This window comes from Catharus ustulatus, unplaced genomic scaffold (assembly GCF_009819885.2).
Source record: "Catharus ustulatus isolate bCatUst1 unplaced genomic scaffold, bCatUst1.pri.v2 scaffold_96_arrow_ctg1, whole genome shotgun sequence".
Classification (NCBI taxonomy): domain Eukaryota; kingdom Metazoa; phylum Chordata; class Aves; order Passeriformes; family Turdidae; genus Catharus; species Catharus ustulatus.
In genome coordinates, this window is record NW_024879560.1 from 103237 (window position 1) to 127285 (window position 24049).

General features: G+C 48.5%; 1 long non-coding RNA gene across 2 annotated transcripts; it reads left to right on the forward strand.

Moving 5' to 3' along the window:
* Positions 1-19231: 19231 nt before the first annotated feature.
* LOC117011584 lies at positions 19232-23660 on the forward strand. Of its 2 annotated transcripts, none has more exons than XR_004421023.1 (2): positions 19232-19963; positions 22823-23660. It is a non-coding gene; the product is annotated as an uncharacterized LOC117011584 (long non-coding RNA). The 2 variants fall into 2 exon arrangements; XR_004421024.1 differs by having other exon boundaries at positions 22826-23660.
* The last annotated feature ends 389 nt before the right edge of the window (positions 23661-24049 follow it).

The window sequence follows — 24049 nt, forward strand, 5'->3', positions numbered from 1 at the left end:
CCTGAGACATCCCAAGGAGCGGGGCTGGCTGTCATTTGTTTGGTGCCTGTGAAATCCCACGGGCAGTGTCACAGTGGGGCAGCTCTCAGTGTCCCCAGCAGGTCCCGCTGTCCAGTGCAGCCGTGCCAGCGGTCACTGCGCACTCGGGGGAGGCTGGGCTGGACGGGGGTCGGGGCAGAAACGCCGCCCCCGGGACTGGGCTCTCCCCCTGCCTCTGTGTCACGGTCCGCACAATCTGAGCAGGGGTCGTGATGGTTCGTTTGACCACAGGGTGCAAAAGACCACAGCAAGAGACTAAGGTTTTGTTCAGCAACAAGCAGCAAAGCAATTTATTGAGGGCAAACAATACAGATTTCGGGGTAATGGTGAGAAGGAGATAAAAGGATGACGAAGAGAGAGAGAGAGAGAGAGACAGAGAGACAGAGAGAGAACAGGGGGAATAGCTACCAACAGATGGGACGTCCTCGGATCATCCGGCGATGTCTTCCATCAGTAGGGAGAAAGAAGTCTCCAAGGTCTCTTCTGAGAGTGATAATTTTATAGTCCATTTCCAGGCGAGGCGCCAAAAGGTGGGAAGATTTATGGACTATTGTGTGTGAGGACTGTTGCTCAGCTGCAGAAAGTACGGTTCAGCCTGCACCTGCTAGAGCGCAGTGCACCGTGACAGTTCAGCACACACCTGACACAGTCCATTAGAGCATCCGCCTTGGCCAGACTCGGTGGCTCCTGCCCGGAGTGAGAGGTGGGGTCCAGGGGTCTAAAGGGTCTCAGGGTCTCAGTCTCTGACGATGATTGTGAGGCAGATCAGGCAATCTTCAGACCGACCCTAACACCACCCTGTGACTCACGATCATTGTCAGGAGCACTTCTTCTTGGTGCTGTTCCAACGTCTTCAGGACTCGTCCGAGTTGGTAGCACATCCCAGAAAAACAAAGATAGGAAAATGGACAGGATAGATGAGTAAGAAAAGATATGGGAAAGAAAAAGAGGAAGGGAAAACAAACAAATAATTTTCAATTATTCAATTGTTTTTCATTACATAGAAACAATTTCTGATTACAGAGAGAATGATCAATTTCAATGAGAAATACAATGCAATAATCAATTTTAATCAATATTTAAAACGTAATTCGATTAAACTAAGCAATTTGTAAACTGATATTCAAAAGTTAAGGTAATAAAAAATAACCCATTTTAACTATCATTCAAATTACAGGACGGTCAAAAGAAAGTGATTTTTTAATCAAGAACATGTTTTGTCTTATTTCAAGATCACACAGTTCTCCTTGCATCAATAACCTTAGGGACGTCAATGGTGACAGATTTGTGTAAATTTAGTGTGGATGTCAAGTGTGTCAACCGTTTCATAATTCTCCAATTCATAATGTAGAGAATTGCTGATAAAACAAAACCAACCAAGACCAGGATCAGGAGGACGATGATGGGATGACTCAGTTTGTTTAGGACCCCTGTGGCAGTAGGCGACCACCCAAAAAGAGTATCCCACCATCGGTATTCAGCAGTTCTTTTTACTCTTTCCAGGACATGATGAATTTCTTTTACATTATGGAAAACAGTTATTAAAGTTCTTTGTCCATTTCTTTTAATCTTTTCCAAAATGCCGATCAGGTCTTGGTGAAGCAGCAATTGCTTTACCAGAGAGAGGTTTATTCCAATGGGAGTAGGCAATAAATGACAGATCAGTGTGTAATTGGACTGTAGAAGGTGATGGGAAATAACTGGGGTTACAAAAGAAACATCATATCCTGTAATTTAAGCAAAATTACAAACACAAAGATTTGAATAATTTTCTGTACTCCCTACTAAAACAAAAAACAAAACCCAAAAAACTATTACAAGCAGTTTTTAAGCATGCACACCTATTGCCTAAATATATATATGTCAGTACTGTTTCAAGGAATTTCGTTTGGATGATTTTCATTCTTCTGTGTCTAAACAAATATCTTGAGCTCTGATTGCGTTACTTTCACAGATAAACTCTCTTTGTTCCCGGACAATGCAAGTTTCCACGTTAACAGTTTGCTACTTCCCACCAATGTGATGGGCCCATTCTCTATGCTCAAAGGATAGAGAACAGCTCCGTGGTGATTCAGCCCTAAAGCAATGACAGGGAATATTGAATGCACTGAAGCATTGCGTATCGTCAGTACAAAGGCTGCGCCTGTGTTTGTGCTGGGGTCGTAGGAAAATTTGGCAGGTTCCACCAGGATTGGAATTCTCTTTCAGAGTTAGTGGCACTATCCCAGATTATTCTCCAAATTTCAGTAGAAAAAGTACCTTCCTTGCCTCCTCTTGTAATAGAGGCAGCAACTGATTGCATCCACAAGTGAGCCTGGACACAACTAAGAGCTAAAGAAATGTTAGAGCCAGTTTATCCATCAGTATTTCTGAATCCATGCTATTCAAAATTCCCAATCCTGTTCCCACAACACCAGTTATGTCTCTTATTATTCATTACTTAAAAGAATTATTGATTAATTTGCCTTGTTTGAAAAACTATGCCAAATTTAACATTGTTGTTGTTGGTCGGTTTTTCTAATTACCTATGGTCCAATTTCAAAAATTTTCATGTTCAGTACAACCGGTGGTTGGGTGTTAGGTGTTACAACATTAACATCAAGTTATCCCCAGTGTTTTGTATTATTTTTACAGCACATGACTTTATGGGAAAAATTATACAACAATTAAGTTTAACTAACAACTCTGATTTTGGATTTCACAATGTAAAACACGGCTGTGAGATCCTGTGCCATAACTGTATACAGGTTCGATGAGGGATTCAGCAATTAATTCAGCAATTAATCTTCATGTCCTGCGGCGTTCTTCTGTGAAAAGTAAACACAACAGAATCTGCCACAAAGAGGCAGGAGGTTAAAAATGATGAACTATCCAGCATGTAACGTGGACTGGAATTCTGTTGGCTGGAAGCCACTCTGTACCTGCTTTAAACACAGCGCAAGAGTCAGTGTGGATGCAAACAAGAGAGGCAATCTGTACCTCAGGTTGGAAAACACCCCAAACAGCTCTCAGCACCTCCAAACTACTACCCTGTCTCTTGTCATTCTTTTCTTAAACCAAGAATTTGCTGTTTGTCTGGGGGAGAAAGGAGAGGTTACTATGATTACTGAGGCAGGTTTGTTTTGGCTGCCAGCCAAGCTCTCAGTTTCTGGAATTGTCAGATTTTTTACAGCTCCTTTTGTCCCTGAGAAGGTGTTACAGCAATGCTCTATCGGGTCATACCACTTCCTAACTGAGGAGCTCCGGGCCACCCCGTCAGTAGGGAGGGTCCCAGTGGTGGTTGTCTTCAATGCCTTCAGTTTCTGAGAAGGTTTTTGAGTTTTCTCTGGGGTAATTTGCAAATTAAGGTTTTCCAAATGGGAGATTATTTCTTGTTCAGTATCCCCCACTACTTCTATTTTGCCTCCTCCCACAGGAAAACCATTAATATATTGATAAACAGCCACGTTGTCAGGTTTGGGTTTCTGGACTGGCCATATAGGAGAGTTGAAAGGAAGATGTTTTATTGTTTTTGTTGAATTATTGTTTCTTGGTTTTGCAAATCCTGTATAACAGGTTTGATCTCTTCTTTGGCACCAGAGAGAAGAGGGCATCGTTTTACATTTACAGGTGATGGCACAGGTGATTTATAGCCAGTAATGAATTTTATTTCAAGCATAATTTGCAAGCAGGCAGCTTTGTCAAAGTTTTCTATGAGTTTTTCGGGGGTACTAATTAAATCTACAGGGTCTCCCCTTTCCAAGGGGTTGAGCTGCCCTGCCCTATAAGCTGCACTCTGAGTTAGGGACCATGAGTTGTGTTTGTCTCCCATTGTTAAGAAAACCCCATGTCCCCAGTACCCCTAGTTACTTGTTCTGATAATTCAGTAGCAGCATACAGGATTTCTTTAGTGGTTACTTGTGGGTCAAAATCCTCATCATTGATGTAACTGAATTCTGGTTTAATTACGGGTTTCAAGCTAGGCCAGCAATGTTCCCCACAATTTCTCATCAGAGTTAGTTCTTTTTGAGGATTTGAGTAATTTCCTTCTCCTCTGTTTCTATTGGTGAGTTAGTGTGTTTTAATGTTTGGGGATGTTCTAGTCTTAGAGAGGCTCTTAAAAAATTATTTTCATCCCTTAAAACATGATTCTTACTCCTTTCTTAATCTATTTTTTTTTGTAATATTTCCACTAGATTTTGTAAGGAGTCAATAGCAGTTTGTTCCTTGTTAGTTTTTTTAGGTGTTTGTTTTTTTGTTTAAGGAGGGTTTCTACAGCAGCAGTGAGACAGGCCCCTAAAACTGAGCAATGGATGGTTTTATTCCTGCCCAATTTCAGTTTTGTATTATGTTGTAAAGAGTTTAGTCCATAAATCACGTTTTCTAAATTGAACCAGTTGTTGTATGTCCATTCTTCCCCCCCTTTAGATGGTTTGGAATTGTATTTAGCTAGCAAAGCATAAAATGCAGCTTTATCTTCTGTACTATGATTTTCAGTCATTTTATAAGTTAGAGAAGTAGGACTACTATAGGAAAACTAGTAACTTAAATCACACGCACGGCCTTAACTATCCTGGAGAAAAAGAAAAGAAGCAGAAATTACACACACATACAAGTTATGCAGGAAGCACACTTTCCTGAAGCAAAGTCAATACAAAACATATAAAAACAGGAAAAACTTGCACCACTTAAACCCTCACCCTGAGTGGAATAGTTAGTGCAGCACCCTTCCTGACTTCAAGGAAGGCTCAGAGACAATACAAACACAGCTAAATGCTCACGCTGAGTCGAATAGCCTGCACAGCACCCTTCCTAACTTCACGGAAGGCCAAAATCTGCAGAGCAGAGGCACATGAGGAACTTCCGTGTCCGTGTGCAGCTGGAGTGCACCTGCATGAAGGAGCAGCAGGCTGAGAACATGCTGTGCTGCCTGCACCATCCTGAGGAGAGGCTGAGGAAAAACACTACATTGATTCATCCATCAGCAACACTGAGAGAACCGCCAGCAGGGCGAGCAAACACGGAAGCTGAGTGGCCGAGCCCGGCAGCGGCAGCACCACCGGCAGGGCGAACAAACATGGCAGCAGGGCGGCCAGCGGCGGCAGCACCGCCGCCAGGGTGACCAAACACAGTAGCGGGGCGGCGAGCCTGGCACTGGTTGGGGCAGGAACAACGGCAGGGAAAACAAACACAGCAGCGGGGCGGCGGTGGCAGCAGGACCGCCCGCAAGATGACCAAACGCGGCAGCGGGGCGGTCAGCGAGCTGGGCGGCAGAGGCAACAGCACCGACAACAGGGCGAGCAAACGTGGCAGTGGGGAGGCCAGCGAGCCCGGTGTCAGCGGCAGCAGTACCGCTGGCTGGGCGACCAAACGTGGCAGCGGGGCGGCCAGCAAGCCTGGCGGAGTAGGCGGCAGCACCGCCGCCTGGGCGACCAAACGCAGCAGAGACCGAATGCCCAAGTGCAGAGACCTGCTCGCCAGTTGCGCGATACTACATTGATTCGGCAATCATCAATACCGGAAAGCACTGCCAGCAGGGCGAGCAAGCGCGGCAGAGACGGAACATCCAAGTGCAGAGACCTGATCGCCACCTCCCTGATACTACATTGATTCCTCCATCACCAAGACTGAAAGCACCGTCAGCACGGCAAACACGGCAGCGGGGCGGTCAGCGAGCCGGGCGGCGGAGGCTGCAGCACCGACAACAGGGTGAGTGAACGCGACAATGGGGAGGTCAGCGAACCCGGTGTCGGCGGCAGCAGTACCGCGGACAGGGTGATCAAACACAACAGAGACCGAATGCCCAAGTGCAGAGACCTGATCGCCACCTCCCTGATACTACATTGATTCATCCATCACCAGGACTGAAAGCACCGCCGGCAGGGCGACCAAACGCAGCAGCAGGGCGGTCAGTGAGCCTGGCGGCGGCAGCACTGCCGGCAGGGCGAGTAAACGCAGCAGCAGGGCGGCCAGCGAGCCTGGCGGCGGAGGCGGCAGCACCGACAACAGGGTTAGCGAACGCGGCAGTGAGGAGGCCAGCGCACCCAGTGTCGGCGGTAGCAGTACCGCCGGCTGGGCGACCAAATGCGGCGGAGACTGAATGCCCAAGTGCAGAGACCTGTTCGCCAGTTGCGCGATACTACATTGAATCAGCAATCACCAATACTGGAAAGCACCGCCGCCTGGGCGACCAAACGCAGCAGAGACCGAACGCCCAAGTGCAGAGACCTGCTTGCCAGTTGCGCGATACTACATTGATTCAGCAATCACCAATACCGGAAAGCACCGCCGGCACGGCGAGGAAACGCGGCAGAGACGGAACATCCAAGTGCAGAGACCTGATCGTCACCTCCCTGATACTACATTGATTCCTCCATCACCAAGACTAAAAGCACCGTCGGCAGGGCAAACGCGGCAGCGGGGCGGTCAGCGAGCCGGGCGGAGGAGGCTGCAGCACCGACAACAGGGCAAGCGAACGCGGCAATGGGGAGGTCAGCGAACCCGGTGTCGGCGGCAGCAGTACCGCCGACAGGGTGACCAAACGCAACAGAGATCGAATGCCCAAGCTCAGAGACCTGATCGCCACCTCCCTGACACTACATTGATTCATCCATCACCAGGACTGAAAGCACAACCGGCAGGGCAACCAAACGCAGCAGCAGGGCGGTCAGTGAGCCTGGCGGTGGAGGCGGCAGCACCGACAACAGGGCTAGCGAACGTGGCAGTGAGGAGGCCGGCGCGCCCGGTGTCGGCGGTAGCAGTACCACCAGCTGGGCGACCAAATGCGGCGGAGACCGAATGCCCAAGTGCAGAGACCTGCTCGCCAGTTGCGCGATACTACATTGATTCAGCAATCACCAATACTGGAAAGCAACGCCTGCAGGGCGAGTAAACGCGGCAGAGACTGAACATCCAAGTGCAGAGACCTGCTCACCAGTTCCCCGATACTACATTGATTCATCCATCACCAAGACTGAAAGCACCGCCAGCACGGCGACCAAACACTGAAGCCGGGCGGTCGAGCCCGGCGGCGGCAGCACCACCGGCAGGGTGAAAAAACATGGCAGCAGGGCGGCCAGCGGCGGCAGCACTGCCTCCAGGGTGACCAAACGCAGTAGCGGGACGGCAAGCCTGGCACCAGCTGGGGCAGGAACAACGGCAGGGCAACCATACGCGGCAGCAGGGCGGAGGTGGCAGCAGGACAGCCCGCAAGACGACTAAACACGGCAGCGGGGCGGTCAGCGAGCCCGGTGGCGGCAGGACCGCCGGCAGGGCGAACAAACGTGGCAGTGGGGCGGCAAGCGAGCCGGGCAGAGTAGGCGGCAGCACCGACAACAGGGCGAGCGAACGCGGCAGTGGAGAGGCCAGCGAGCCCAGTGTTGGCGGCATAAGTACCGCCGGCAGGGCGACCAAACGCAGCAGAGACCGAATGCCCAAGTGCAGAGACCTGCTCGCCAGTTGCGCGATACTACATTGATTCAGCAATCATCAATACCGGAAAGCACCGCCGGCAGGGCGAGCAAACGCGGCAGAGACAGAACATCCAAGTGCAGAGACCTGATCGCCACCTCCCTGATACTACATTGATTCCACCATCACCAAGACTGAAAGCACCGTCGGCAGGGCAAACGCGGCAGCAGGGCGGTCAGCGAGCCGGGTGGAGGAGGCTGCAGCACCGACAACAGGGCGAGCGAACGCGGCAATGGTGAGGTCAGCGAACCCGGTGTCGGCGGCAGCAGTACCGCCAGCAGGGTGACCAAACGCAACAGAGACCGAATGCCCAAGTGCAGAGACCTGCTCGCCAGTTGCGCGATACTACATTGATTCATCCATCACCAATACTGGAAAGCAACGCCTGCAGGGCGAGTAAACGCGGCAGAGACTGAACATCCAAGTGTAGAGACCTGCTCACCAGTTCCCCGATACTACATTGATTCATCCATCACCAAGACTGAAAGCACCGCCAGCAGGGCGACCAAACACTGAAGCCGGGCGGTCGAGCCCGGCGGCGGCGGCAGCACCACCGGCAGGGTGAAAAAACATGGCAGCAGGGCGGCCAGCGGCGGCAGCACTGCCTCCAGGGTGACCAAACGCAGTAGCGGGACGGCAAGCCTGGCACCAGCTGGGGTAGGAACAACGGCAGGGCAACCATACGCGGCAGCAGGGCGGAGGTGGCAGCAGGACAGCCCGCAAGACGACTAAACATGGCAGCGGGGCGGTCAGCGAGCCCGGTGGCGGCAGGACCGCCGGCAGGGCGAACAAACGTGGCAGTGGGGCGGCGAGCAAGCCTGGCGGAGTAGGCGGCAGCACCGACAACAAGGCGAGCGAACGCGGCAGTGGGGAGGCCAGCGAGCCCGGTGTCGGCGGCAGAAGTACCGCCAGCAGGGTGACCAAACGCAGCAGAGACCGAATGCCCAAGTGCAGAGACCTGCTCGCCAGTTGCGCGATACTACATTAAATCAGCAGTCACCAATACTGGAAAGCACCGCGGCCTGGGCGACCAAATGCAGCAGAGACCGAATGCCCAAGTGCAGAGACCTGCTTGCCAGTTGCGCGATACTACATTGATTCAGCAATCACCAATACTGGAAAGCAACGCCTGCAGGGCGAGTAAACGCGGCAGAGACTGAACATCCAAGTGTAGAGACCTGCTCACCACTTCCCCGATACTACATTGATTCATCCATCACCAGGACTGAAAGCACCGCCGGCAGGGCAACCAAACGCGGCAGCAGGGCGGTCAGCGAGCCGGGTGGAGGAGGCTGCAGCACCGACAACAGGGCGAGCGAACGCGGCAATGGTGAGGTCAGCGAACCCGGTGTCGGCGGCAGCAGTACCGCCAGCAGGGTGACCAAACGCAACAGAGACCGAATGCCCAAGTGCAGAGACCTGATCGCCACCTCCCTGATACTACATTGATTCATCCATCACCAAGACTGAAAGCACCGCCGGCAGGGCAACCAAACGCAGCAGCAGGGCGGCCAGTGAGCCTGGCGGCGCCAGCACTGCCGGCAGGGCGAGTAAACGCAACAGCAGGGCGGCCAGCGAGCCTGGCGGCGGAGGCGGCAGCACCGACAACAGGGCTAGCGAACGTGGCAGTGAGGAGGCCAGCGCGCCCGGTGTCGGCGGTAGCAGTACCGCCGGCTGGGCGACCAAATGCGGTGGAGACCGAATGCCCAAGTGCAGAGACCTGCTCACCAGTTGCGCGATACTACATTGAATCAGCAATCACCAATACTGGAAAGCAACGCCTGCAGGGCGAGTAAACGCGGCAGAGACTGAACATCCAAGTGTAGAGACCTGCTCACCAGTTCTCCGATACTACATTGATTCATCCATCACCAGGACTGAAAGCACCGCCGGCAGGGCAACCAAACGCGGCAGCAGGGCGGAGGTGGCAGCAGGACAGCCCGCAAGACGACTAAACACGGCAACGGGGCGGTCAGCGAGCCCGGTGGCGGCAGGACCGCCGGCAGGGCGAACAAACGTGGCAGTGGGGCGGCGAGCAAGCCTGGCGGAGTAGGCGGCAGCACCGACAACAGGGCGAGCGAACGCGGCAATGGTGAGGTCAGCGAACCCGGTGTCGGCGGCAGCAGTACCGCCAGCAGGGTGACCAAACGCAACAGAGACCGAATGCCCAAGTGCAGAGACCTGATCGCCATCTCCCTGATACTACATTGATTCATCCATCACCAAGACTGAAAGCACCGCCGGCAGGGCAACCAAACGCAGCAGCAGGGCAGCCAGTGAGCCTGGCGGCGCCAGCACTGCCGGCAGGGCGAGTAAACGCAACAGCAGGGCGGCCAGCGAGCCTGGCGGCGGAGGCGGCAGCACCGACAACAGGGCTAGCGAACGCGGCAGTGAGGAGGCCAGCGCGCCCGGTGTTGGCGGTAGCAGTACCGCCGGCTGGGCGACCAAATGCGGCGGAGACTGAATGCCCAAGTGCAGAGACCTGCTCGCCAGTTGCGCGATACTACATTGAATCAGCAATCATCAATACCGGAAAGCACCGCCGGCAGGGCGAGCAAACGCGGCAGAGACGGAACATCCAAGTGCAGAGACCTGATCGCCATCTCCCTGATATTACATTGACTCCTCCTTCACCAAGACTGAAAGCACCATCGGCAGGGCAAACGTGGCAGCGGGGCGGTCAGCGAGCCGGGCGGCGGAGGCTGCAGCACCGACAACAGGGCGAGAAAACGCGGCAATGAAGAGGTCAGCGAGCCCGGTGTCGGCGGCAGCAGTACCGCTGGCAGGGTGACCAAACGCAACAGAGACCGAATGCCCAAGTGCAGAGACCTGATCGCCACCTCCCTGATACTACATTGATTCATCCATCACCAGGACTGAAAGCACCGCCAGCAGGGCAACCAAGCGCGGCAGCAGGGCGGCCAGTGAGCCTGGCGGCGGTAGCACTGCCGGCAGGGCGAGGAAACGCGGCAGACACCGAATGTCCAGGTGCAGAGACCTGATCGCTGGATCCCCGATACTACACTGATTCATCCATCACCAAGACTGAAGGCACCACTGGCATGGCAAGCATACGCGGCAGCAGGGCAGCCAGCGAGCCTGGGCGGCAGCAGTGCCACTGGCAGGGTATCCAAATTAGTAACTACTGCAAAGGAATGCTGAATTTCTACAACTGCCTGCAGAAACACCTAGTCACCCAATATGCACAGTAATTTAACAACCAGAAGGCCCACCGGACTGTAAGGCTCACTCCCCCGGAGCCAGCAAAATTTGCAACTTTGTAGATTAGATAAGGCACGCTGGACTAGAAGGCCCGCTTTGTTTTTACAGTGAAGTTCCGCCCCCCGTTCACCCCGTGTGGTTGCTGGCCAAGGCCCTGCCTCAACTCGGCAGCCACGGGACCTGGGAAGAGGGGTGCTGCGGGCCCCCTGGGTGGCATTCACCTGGCAGCCATGGGCTCCCGGGACTGCCGGGACCCAGGAGCAGGGGTGCCGTGGGCCCCCTAGCCCGCCTTCATCCGGTAGCCATGGGTTCCCAGGACTGCCGGGACCCGGGATGGGGGGTGCCACGGGCCCCCTGGCCCATATTCACGTGGCAGCCATGGGCTCCCGGGATGGCCTGGACCCGGGAAGAGGAGTGTCGCGGGCCCCCTGGCCCGCCTTCATTTGGTAGCCATGGGCTCCCGGGACTGCCTGGACCCAGGAAGGCGGGTGCCGCGGGCCCCCTGGGCGGCATTCACCTGGCAGCCATGGGCTCCCGGGACTGCCTGGACCTGGGAAGGGGGGTGCCGCGGGCCCCCTGGCCCACATTCACCAGGCCGCCATGGGCTCCCGGGACTGCCTGGACCCGAGAGGGGCAGTGCCGCGGGCTTCCGGGCCCGCCCCCAGTAGGCTACCGTGGCACTTCCAGCTCCCCCCACGGCTCACGGCTCACACTTGTGTTTGGCAAATTTCGCAACTTTGTACATCAGATAAGGCGCACTGGACTATAAGGCGCACTTCCGGTTTCGAGGTGAAATTTTAGTCAAAAGGGTGCGCCTTATAGTCGTGAAATTACTGTTTTTTAGGCTCCCCATGGGTGCAGAGAGCTTCATTTGTGGAGATCAGAGCTGTAAGTAGTCAAAACACACCCATAAGATTCAGTTCTAGATATAACTCACATACCAGCAAACACCAGAATTTACACACCCAAATCAACTTACTCCAGATTTACACCAGTATGAGGCAGTACAAAATATCTACCATTCTAGCTGATCTTGCTTATTTATAATAATTTTGGCATTCAGAGGAAGACAAACCCTAATGCACTAAAACACATGTGCCACATGGGTATACACATAGGCAAATAAAATTAGAGAAGAACCTAATATTTCTCAGCAGGAGTCTAATTGGAAGACCTTCTTGCAAACAAGTCAGATGGCTACAGTACTAATTCACAAAGGCTGAGTGGAAATGGCAACATGCCTGCTCTTCAGTGAAGCCTTTCAGAGAGTATCTCAAAATTCTCAAAAGAAATGAAGAGTTAAGACTCAGACTAAAAGTAAGTAAATAAACAATTAAGCTGTTTTTGCAGGAATCTATGGAAAAACAGAAGTAAATCACAAAAACAATGTCCAATGTTTTCCTCCCCTTTCACAAAGGCAACATACAGTTTAGACTACTCAACTGTGTACAAAATAGTTAATTCAATGAAAGTGAAGGAAATACCTTAGAAAAATAAACAATCCTGGACACATCCTCAGCTGATGTGGATTGAGGATACAATGTCGGCTTCAGGAGAAGGATACTGATTTGCAATAGATGTGAGAGTATACAAGAGGAAGATCCCAACTAAAATTATAATAGACATGGGCCTCTAAATTTTTTTTTTTTTACTATTTGTCTAGTAGGTATTTATAAAGGATGGCATTTTTTGTCTATGCTGAAGCAAAATTAATGGTCAGCAACAGAACTGATAGATTCAAAACGAAAACTCACAGATCAAATTCCTCTCTCAGTCACACTCCATTAACTGAAATGACAAATGTTCTGGATTTGAAATCCTCATGCTGTCTGGCACACAATCCTTTTATTATTGTCCCTCTGAAAAGTACCAAATATTTCAGAAAAATGTACCAAAAAACCACAAATTTCTCCTAAATACAGCGTAAGAGTAAGACACATAACCTTTCCTGACGTCACACTGTCCTTTCCAATAGAAATTATGAGAGATGAAATTGGAAAAGGGAAAAAAACCAAAAAGCACTTTATCAGACAACAAAACAAAACAAACTAAATGGGCCCAATTGCCTCTTGATTTTCACGTGGCTCTGTTGTGTGCAGCGAATCTGGCAAGGAATCAGGTAACAATAAGAGATCAGGGTAATCAAATCCAATTAATTGACTGTATAATCAAGCTAAGCAGTGCAAGCCTCATTCACACTTGACCTGGTGAAGAGGTGGCAGCGATGCCCCAGATTCTTCCCCACGAGCTGCTCAGTGCACAAGCAGGACAGAGGACAGAGGTTTAAACATGTACAGCAAAGCCAAAAGAGCAACACAACCAGCTCCAGCATAAATAATCAGTGTTTCCCAAGATCTCTTCATGCCAGGAGAGGACCTGAAGCAACTCAAATCTGAGAAAAGATAACTAGCCAGGAGAACAGTGGAAGCACAAAACTGAAATATTACAGTCACACACAGAGGCAAAGTCCCATCCAGTCAAACACTACTTCTTTACAGTGTGTACAAACCTTAGTCACAAGTCATGCCAGGACATAAACACACAAAGAAAGAGACATCTGTTGTTTAAACAGCTCTTGAAAGTGACTGACACTATGATTAGAAATGTTGGGATGTTTATGCTTTCTTCCAGGGCAACTGTGCAGTCAGACACAAATCAGGGGTAATACCTGTGTGCCACCTTGCTTTCATCCTATCCAGCTCATTCTCTTCAGCTAACACAGGTTTGACTCTTACAGCAAACCTGCTTCCAAGTTTAGTCCTCTCCAGACACACAGGTAGAATTGATGTCACCGACATGCGACTAGAGGATAGGGAGTGCTTTGCCAGGGCAGAAAACAAGGAAAGCTACCCCAGCAAATATATTGGGCCTGACCACAGGCTTCTAAATGAGACGGAATTACAATCCTCTTCTGAGTTGAATATACATTGTGCATTTTCTTTTACACAGAAGGACACCCAGCCATGTAACCTCAATTGGCAGAATATTTTACCTTTGTGTTGATTTCATTACACCTTTGGTTGTTCTTGGTCTTGGGGGACAGAGGTGTTAGGGGCTGAGTTAGTGTTCAACGCCTGTGGGTTTAATTCCCAGTCCGGGGGAGTAAAAGGAAGGGTATTGGGCAAGGGGGAGGATATTACAGGGGACACTAGGGATGAGGTCAAGGTTGTAGATAAATGAGCAACGGAAGGGGTTGGTGGTGCAGGCAAATGATGCATAGAGGTTGGGGCAATGGACGAGATAGGTGAAGGAGCCGAGTTTTGGACAGTAACACTAGGGGCAGTTAATGGCTGGGTCACTGAGGCAAAGAGACAGAGATATTAGGCTCTGTAGGGGACGGGAGGGGAGGTCTATTGCCAGCGATCAGTGGGGGTACTGGGGTTTCAGTGGGAGAAGAAGCCTGAAGCGTACCTGAAGGAGCTGAAAGGGGGGCCTCAGACAATGCTGGATAGACAGGAGGAGGAGGTGGCAAATATTCAAGGGGTTCCCATCTCTTGCCTGTTTCCCTTACCTCCTCATCCTCTTTTTTGTCCTTTTTGTTCTTTTGTAATTTGCATATCTTGGCATTATCCCAGCCTGCGGCAATTTCTTGCCAACAGGCGGCATAAGCCAGTTGTTCCGTATCGGGACAACTTTGGTTCTTTAAATACTGGCTAAATTGTGTACATAACCACTGGTCTTGGGTCCCGTACCAAGGTCATTCCCCTTGCATTTGTAATTGGGGCCAAACCTTCGTGCAATAATATACCAATTTGATTTTGTCTAGACCCGTTGTTACTGTTAGGGTCTCCCATCTATCCAACAATTGTCCAAGAGGACTACCAGGGGGAATGCTCCTAACCTTCTTCTTAGAGGAGCTTGCCCTCCTGCTGTAACAACCTCCCATTTTTCTCAGGCCAAAAAAAAAACTTCAACGGTGCCTCTACCCGAAAAGAAATAGACTGACAGGCAACACAACCTCTAAACGGAAACTTACTTGGCCCTTATAGATTGTTAAGTCACAAATTACTTTACCAAAAATCTAAAATGCCCTTACCTAAACTTAATTCATCAATAGGCAACAAAACTAGAAAGACTCTTCGTTATAATTACCTTTTCAGGCCAGAAATAAAACTTTAACGGTGCCCCTACCCAAAAGGAAATAGACCAACGGGCAACCCAACACTTGAGCAACTTAAACCGCTCAAACTGACCTCTCAACTTCTGTCAAAAGTTTTTTGCAACTTAAACTCTGTTAAATACCACTCCTTTTAATTCATTTCTATTACCGCCAAAAACTCTAACATAAACCTTAAATACGCCGAACCGAACCTACAATCCTTTAAGTCACCGTAAGCCTCGCAAGACAGAACAAGCAGCCTCCCTAGGCTCAAGGCCCAACCCTCCCCGTTGAGCCTTTTGGGCCAGTTCCTAGTGATCAACCCCTTACGTACCCCCACGCCTTGCCCCAGCGGGACTCTGAGCACCTTTGTTGGATGCTGCCGGGGTCCCTAGCACCAGGTCTCCCTAAGGACCTCCCCTGCCTAGCCTCTTGCCGGGCCAGACTGTGTCCAACCTCGGACTACAAGCAGCCTTTTCCCTGGTGCCGTCACTTTCCTGAGTTTTTGAAGAGACTTGGGAAAGCAAAAAACAACTCTCCAGGGTTACCTGGGGGCGAGCTCTCTGTTACCGGAGAGGCACCCAAGCAGGGCCCGACCCCTTTGCCCTCCACCGGCCCGACTTGACCACCCTCCTCCAGAAGAATAGCCTAAACAAGACACGTGTTTGTGTGTCTGTGTGTCTCTCTGTGTGTGTGTCTCTGTGTCTGTTTGTGTGTCTGTGTCTGTGTGTGTCTGTGTCTGTGTGTCTGTGTCTCTGTGCGTCTGTGTCTGTGTGTCTGTGTCTCTGTGCGTCTGTGTCTGTGTGTCTGTGTCGCTGTGTCTGTGTCTCTGTGTGTCTGTGTATCCTTGTCTCTGTGTGTCTGTGTGTCCGTGTCTGTGTGTCCGTGTCTGTGTGTGTCTGTGTGTCTGTATCTGTGTGTCTCTGTGTCTGTGTCTCTGTCTGTGCCTTTGTGTCTCTGTGTGTCTGTGTCTCGTGTGTCTGTGTGTGTCTGTGTGTCTCTGTGTGTGTCTCTGTGTGTCTGTGTGTCCGTGTCTGTGTGTCCGTGTCTGTGTGTCTCTGTGTCTGTGTCTCTGTCTGTGCCTTTGTGTCTCTGTGTGTCTGTGTCTCGTGTGTCTGTGTGTGTCTGTGTGTCTCTGTGTGTGTCTCTGTGTCTGTGTGTCTGTGTCTGTGTATCCCTGTATCTGTGTCTCTGTGTCTGTCTCTGTGTGTGTGTGTCTGTATCTGTGTGTCTGTGTCTGTGTCTGTTTGTCTGTGTGTCTGTGTGTCTGTCTTTGTGTCTCTGTGTGTCTGTGTCTGTGTCTCTTGTGCGTCTCTGTGTCTGCGTGTGTGTGTCCGTGTCTGTGTGTGTCTGTGTGTGTGTGTGTGTCTGTGTGTCTGTGTGTGTCTGTGTCTCTGTCTCTGTGTGTCTGTGTGTGTGTGTCTCTGTTTCTTTGTCTGTTTGTCTGTCTCTGTGTGTCTGTGTCTGTGTCTCTGTTGCCTGTCTTGCCAGTCCTCACACCATTTCCGGACTCCCCACCCCTGTGCTCTGGGCGGTGGGTTTACCAACTCCACCCTCCCCTGAAGTCGTGACAGCGCAACACCTACGGCGCGTCTGGTCTGGCCCTGGGGAACGGGGCCCTCCTGGACGCTCAGCGCCGGCGGTACCTGGGGGTACCCTGCCAAAAACTGCGCGCCACTCACACCACTGCCTAGGCCTCCACACGCCCGGAGTCACCTAGGCTGCCTTAGGAGGAGGCTTAATGCATGCCACTCACACTCTGGGTTTTCCTCCGCACGCCCGGAGAAACCTAACCCCAAGGAGACGCCTCACACACTCGTTAGGCCTTAGTAGACCTCACTCGCTTCCCCCTGTTCCCGGCCGGCCCCCTAGCGGGAGATCCAGAACCGCGGTACTGAAGGGTCCACACTCACTTCGGAAATCCGAGCTGCCGGCCCCCGTCTCATGCACACACCACTCGCTCGCCTCCTATTCCCGCCACCGGCTATACTTACCCCGGCGCTCCTCCGGTCCGTCGGCCCACGCTGATCTCCTGGTCCTCGTAGCCAGCTGTCCCTCGAGGTCCGGTGGGGCGGGTGGCCAGTCCATCCCTGGTCCTCTTCAGGCGTGGCTATCCCAGACGAGCCCCCAAAAATGAAGTAAAATGGGCCAGGAGATTTACTCCTTTGAAAAGACCTTTATTAGCAAGATCAGCTCGGGGTGCGGGGGCGTCCACGGGGATGCACACGCCACTGCTGCTCCTGATGATGGCCCAGAGAAAGACAAGCGCAGTTGTGCCCCTGCAGACAGAGTCAGGTCCCTGAAAAAACAAACTCTGTTTGTGGTCTAAGGGTGTCATGTTGATGGTGCACTTCTTACATCATGGTGGTAAATCCGAGCAGCTTGGAGTGGTCCACATCATTTTTCCAGCACGGCAACACTGGTCTTAGCTCCAGTTGTCATTTGGGCTCGTTGTCCGAAGGGGTGTTAAGTCCGAAAAATGTCCCAGTGTCCCTTGCACTCCCCTCATTTGCATGCAGGTCCATGATGTCACCCTCCTCCAGGCACCATTTTCAAGGAAACAGCAGCTGCAGGACACTCGACAGAGGGAAAAAGAAACACAGAGGTGAGACAGGGTGGAGGCTGGGGTAAAAAGGGGGGCCAACAATTTAGCACTTCACAACTAACATCAATTAACAACCAGAACAGGGCAAAGCTTAACATGAAAATCTGAAACATATGAACTTGTTCATAACAGGCTGCTGCCCTTGAGCTTCAGGGCTTGAACCTTCTAAAAACTGTGAAATTCTGTTTGTTGCAATGAGATCTTCTCTGTTTCCTGGTTTTCTCCCCTCTTAATATTACAAGGTCATTTCTCTTTCCTGCTCAGTTAAATTGGTCCTGTATATAATGTCACCATGCAGCACCTTGAGATTAAAGAGTCATGCTGCAATTCCCTGATCTTGTGCAAACAGTGAGCAAAAATGCTGCTGGAATGTTGTTGTACAGAGCTTTGCTTGTTGAATTTGAAAGAAAAATGCAGTGATGCTTTCTTGGGGAGTTTTGTTTTTAAATTCTAAGTTTGAAGGCAATGCAGGATGATTACAGCAGGCTGTTTAATTTGGAATTAAATTAACATCACCAATTAGTTAACAGTCTTTTTAGGACAAGTTGCATCAACATAATGATTACAGACTGAACAAAAGTTAATTTTATATATGAGAAGAACTTTTTTTTCTTCTGCAACAGAGCTGGGAAGACCTCAGATAGAAGTTCCAGAAAACAAGCCAAGGAGAGACTAAACCTTATTTACTGATGCAAATCTGCAGCTAACGTGGAGTGCGGCCTGCAGAAACAGCAATTCTGGACACAACTGTAAAAGCAGAAATAGCTCAATGCTGTCTGTTCTCTGCACAGGCTGCCTATTTGTTTTTATATCAGGTTATTGAGGCACAAAGATTGCTTGAGGATCCATTTGCCTTTTTAAAAATATTTTTTAAATGTGCTTTGGCCAACTTGTTTCCTTCTCTCTACTACTGAAAATGTCAGAGCTTAATGCTAAGGGTTCTCTCTGCTGGGAGGAAAGATCCTGTTGAGTCAGAGGCTCCAGCTGAGTTCTTGTGAAAGCCTGGCTTCTGCAGCTCCAGATTGGGGCAATTTTGTCAAGTATAACCCAGCATTTGAGTGTTCTGAGGAATTCCCTGTGTAGCTAACATGAAGTGGCAGCATTCCTCGGGCTGTAATTACATGCTCTCTAACAGAATGGCACCTCAGGGAGGAAAAATCGCCCCAAAAATAATTAGCAGGATTTTTGGCAGGGTGTCTTGCTACAGAGAGTAGAACCCTTTCTAGATTGGCTTATGTGAGTTTTGGGAGGTGGGCATGGTGCAGCCCTGACAAAGGTTGAAAACCCCTTCCCTTTTGAGCTGCTTAGCAATTTTCTCTCTCCATTATGCAGGCATTTACTGTAGAACACAAATCGAGGTGTATTTCTTAGAATCTAAATGCAGCAAACCAGGGAAGTGTCAGAGGAGAAGTAAAAGGGAAACTATTTTCTCAAGGTTGTGCTGTATGTCAGTGGCAAGGGCAGGCTTGGAAACAGAACATCAGCCTCTGGGTTATATTGACAAGCTTGTGAAATCTCTGGGAAAAGCCTCCCTAGAAGTACTGGAATTCTTGAAGGTCTCTCCCAGCCTTGAGAGGTCAAAGAAACAGTGATTAATGGGGAAGGGAAGAGTTGTGCTCAAAACCTTTTTTGTTTGCATTTTAAGAAAGTGACATTTGGAATTAATTAATGATGAATATTGTTCCAAAAATGTCATTAAATACTGTGATGAAACAAGGCTAATTATCATTCACTCTTTTTAGTAGGTCTAGATTGTGTTTGTGCTGACAGGTCATGTAAGGATGGGAATCCACAGTTTGAATGACCTAATGAAAAGACATCCCTAAGAATTCCACTGGTACTGTAGGAAAACTTGGGTCTGGCCACTGGGCTCTTTGGAATTGTTATTACTGCATTAATTAATCGTAATTACCTGGGGTTTGTTTTACCAGGTTGGCCATGTTGCTGTACAAATCACCAAGTCAGAAGGAGTCCACCATAGCCTATCACATCACAGTGAGTGTTCCTCTGGGCATGGAGAGTCACAGGCTGGAGCACACTGCCAGCTGGAAAGGAATTTTCAGACAAATCTGAGAATGGGCTTTGCTTTCTTGGTGTTGCTTTTCAGCTGCCTTCTGAAGGGAAGCAGTAATACTGGGGTATCTCCAGAGTTAGGGGTAATTTGCTCTTTTTTTTTCCTAGAAAAGTGACCCAAGATTTTTTCTACTCAAAGTTAAAATGCTTTTTCAATACTTTTTAAAATACTTTTTAAAATGCTTTTTTAAAAATACTTTCCAGATCAGACTTTCAGGCAGCCTGACCCCATCTGTTCTGCTGCTGGTGCTGCTTATTTTATCTGCCCCTGATGTTAACTTTTGCCCTAAGTGCAGTTACCAAGAGCAATGTGAGCCTTCATTTTGGGAGACCTGAACCCTTTTCTCCCTGGTCAGGTAGAGTGTGGTTTCTCAGGTGACTTTTTGCATCTGTTCCAGCTGAGTTCATCTTTTTAGGATGAGGATGACTAGAATTAAACCTGGTTCCAGAGGCCTCAGCAGTGCTTTGTTCCACAGGTATTTCCCCCTTTGCTTTATGTGTGGTGTAACCCACCTTGTGTTTATCCTACACTGACCCTACTCCCAGCCAATATACAAATTTTTCTCTTCTGTTTCTATCATAGAAGGAGATTCCAGCTTATGTCTGGAGTCCTTATTCATCCCTAGTTAAATCTGTGATTATTTTCTATTGTGGAGTGCTGAGATACATATTAATGAGAAGAGATGCTGTCTAAGCTGTGTTTAGGTTTAAAAAGACAGCACCACTCAGTTCTTAGATCCTCAAATGTCAGATCCATAGGTACAATTCCATAACTGTTTGCTACATGTCTTCATGGAAACACGTTGCTATAGCATTTTCTGCAGATTTTAATGCTGCCATCAGATGAGATCCTCAGACTTTCAAACAGAAATCAGATTTATTTTTCCCCCCACTCCTGAATGTATTCAAACTGGACAGAAGAAATACTGCAAATAATTACTTTTATAAAGGCTGGAAGGGGAAGTGGTATTACATCCTAAAGTTGTTTGGATCATGTGATGTGAGTCCTTTATTCTCCAGATGACAAACAGAAGGATTTTATCTCAGACAGTTTAATTGCCTTTTTCTTTCAGTTTAATAAACCTCATAAAACAGCTATGCTCTCTTCTCTGTGAATGCACACTATCTTGAAATAGAGTTGAGAGTGAATTGTAATTGAAGATTGGTTAAAATTTAAGATTGTCCCTATGTTTCTTTCCTGAATCCTGATTAATTGCTTCAGGAGATAATTTCTTTTAGTAAAAAAAATGTATTATTCCCATTTCTGTCACAAAATTCAGGTCTGATAACAGTCTGCTGTTAACATTTTTCATTCCACAGTTAAGCTGAATGATGTCAATACATGTCCAGTGTTTCCAAGTCAGATTTGTGTATAACCAGCATACAAAAAAAATGATATTAAAAAAAAAAGGTTCCTTAGTACTCACAAATGTGCAAATGAGGTGCATTGGTACCACTGGCAAAGTGGCTGAAATGTGTAAATTCATGAGTGAGCTCTGGGTTTTTTTATCCCTGTCCTTCCCTGGAGTCCGTCACCATTCTGAGGGGGCTGTGGAACTCTTCTCCCATGAAATCCTTTCTTCCACAGGCTGATAAGGATTAATTCTTAAATGCAGAGTATAGAGATGGAAATTGATTTTTGCACAAGGGAGTCAGTAGCTCGGCTGATTCACCTGAATTTCCCAGGAATGTGACCTGATTATTTCATAGTGAAAGACAGAGACCCAGGATCCAAATTCTGGGTAGGAATTTTGTTTCCCTGAGCTGTGTAGGGTCTGCCAGGCCAGCAATGCTCAGGTAATAAACACATCCACTCTTGCCAGTCTTGCTGCAGAGGGTGTAAATCCAGAGGACATTAAGGAACAATTCAAAATGACAGAAGACTGAGCTTTGTCCTTGGTTCCAGCAGCCACAGCCTCACCATCTGAAACCAATTACCAAACCTCACAAACATACACAGAATTCTTGTATTTTCAAGGTGCCTGCCTGTGCCAAGTGCAAGACATCCATCCTGAGCAGCCTGCTTTATGTTCTGGCCCTTATAACCCTTGCAATGCTTTCACTGGGAGTCAGCACTCTGGATTAAGTGGACACTTGGCTTCAGATCCACCTTTGTGCCTCAGAGAAATGGCAGAGATTAGATGCAGTGAAACATTAAACTTGAAGATTCTCCATTATGCTCTTTAGAATAATACTTGAGTTGCTTATAAATAGCAGAGGGGCTGCACAGATCCTGCCCTTGTAGCACCTCTTGCTGTTTGTTCATTTAAAAAGCCTGGGTTGGGTGAGGTGAGGCATTGAGAAATAGAAATACAGGGATGGGAGGCTTAAACAAGACATTTTGCTGGGGTTTGGGATTGATCTTGGTGTGGGACACACTGGAATTTGGAAAGAGTCACATCTGATGGTAATCCTGCCTGCTTTCCTCAACACTGCACCAACCCAAAATGTCAGCATTCCTGAAATGCTCATATCCCGACACTGTCTCTACCCGAGCATTTTGGATCAGCAAAGCAATTTTGTGTTCTGATTAATGTTAAGATTGACTAAGTCTATTAAGTTAATTCTGTTAGATTTAATTTCTGTTAATTTTCAGTATCACTGAGTTTAGACAATGTTTTGTTCCAGTTTTATTTAGATGACGTTGTGTTTGGTATTAATACTGATTAACTGAGCTCTCTTAAGTGTGCTTTTTGTTCTACTGAAGTGATAATTAACACTATTGATTGCATGGTGTGAATTTACCAATTTTTGTAATAGGCACAACTCTTAAGATATTAATGTTGTATTTATAGCTGGCTTTTTCAGGTGTTTTAACATCTTTTGGTGTAATTATTGATGAGACACGTGTCATGTTTAGGATCATTTTTTTAATGTCAGGGAATTCTCTTCCAATTAGGGCCTGGGCTCTGGCCACGCCCTGGCTCTACCTGGATGGGAAACTGCCAACAGACCCAAGTGTTTTCTGCACAAAACAATACTCAAGTTGCTTTGACTTGGCTATTTGACCCTATCAATATGACAGCTGAACTTATTTTTTAAGTGAGCTTGGGAATAATTTTCCAGAGATGATTATCCAATTCTTCACTGATTTGAGGTTGCAGACACTGGGATGATGGTACAATGTTTTAGTGCTTGGTAATGATCTAATTCCACATATGTAATTAATTATGTCTGATATTAGAAATGTGTTTGATTGTTATATCTGAATTATTCCTGATTGCTGTAAGTTTCTGGTCTCACTAGATTTAAGACTCCTCAATTGAATGTACAATGACAAAGCCTCATTGATTCACTAACTTAAAAAGAAGTTATGCATGTGTTTTTATCATCAGCAGGTTCAAAGTGATCATCTATTGAATTGTCTCTAAGAAAATGAGGCCCAGTCAGAAGATAAATTCTCTAAACACCATGCAGTTTTCATGACCTGAACATGAACAGGACTGCCAAAATATAGACCTGTCTGGAAGCTTACAAAAGCAACCTATCAAGAAAAAGCCTCATGTCATCATCATGGTATTGTGCTCCTACTAACCTCCTTTAGCTATTCCTTGTTTCAGGTTCTCAAGATGGAAGTCCTGGGATGCAGGACATGGGATCTTTGCAACCTGGTTTACCTTCCCTTCAATGTTACCTGTTAACTGGCAATTGGTGATTGTTGATTTAAAAGATTGTTTTTTCACGATTCCTCCATCTCACTGAGGATGACAGTGAGAAATTTGCCTTTTCAGTGCAATCTATAAGCAAGGCAGAGCCAGCAAAGAGATGGCAATGGGTAGTTTTGCTACATAGAATGTGAAACTCTCCCACCATGTTCCAATTGTACGTTGTTTGGGCACTGGCACCTTTGAGAAAACAATATCCACAGTATCTTATCTATCCTTACATAGATGATATTCTGATAGCAGGTGAGAGCATGAATGCAGCAAGCCTGCCACCTGCCCTGCAGCAGCAGCTGCAGAAGGCAGGCCTCCAAATTGCTCCTGAAAAGGTGCAGCCTAACCAAAGGTGATACAAAAGTGGATGAATGCAAAAGATTGGGGATTGAGCCGAATGGAGAGGGCTTTCAAGCAGGTATGATAACACAGTGGCTGAAGGAAAGTGGGCTAGAAGCTGAAGAACTAAATCTGTTAGGGTCAGTAGCTGGAAATTATTGCTTGTTCTTTAACTATCTCCCAGATCCCAAATCAACTAACACGAGCAATGTTCTAGTCCCACGTCCTAAGAACAATAGTGTCATCCTCAATCCCAATTCTCCATGGTACAGGAACGTGATCAGATATTGCCACAATTAGATTTATCCTGAGAGTGCTGGTGAGAATGCAACTGTAAGATTGCTTCCACCACATGTCTTTTTAATTTGTGGGGACAGAGCATGGCCTGCAATTCCACAAAACCCCTTTGATGGACCTTGTTACTTGGGAAAATTAACTATGTTTGCTCCTAGCATGCGTGAAAGGCTGAACCAGACCCTTTGGAGAGCAGGACATAGCAGGAGAGCTAAAAGAGAAATTGGGGGTCTGGAACCTGACTGTCATGACCGCGTGGAGTTTTGGGGTGCT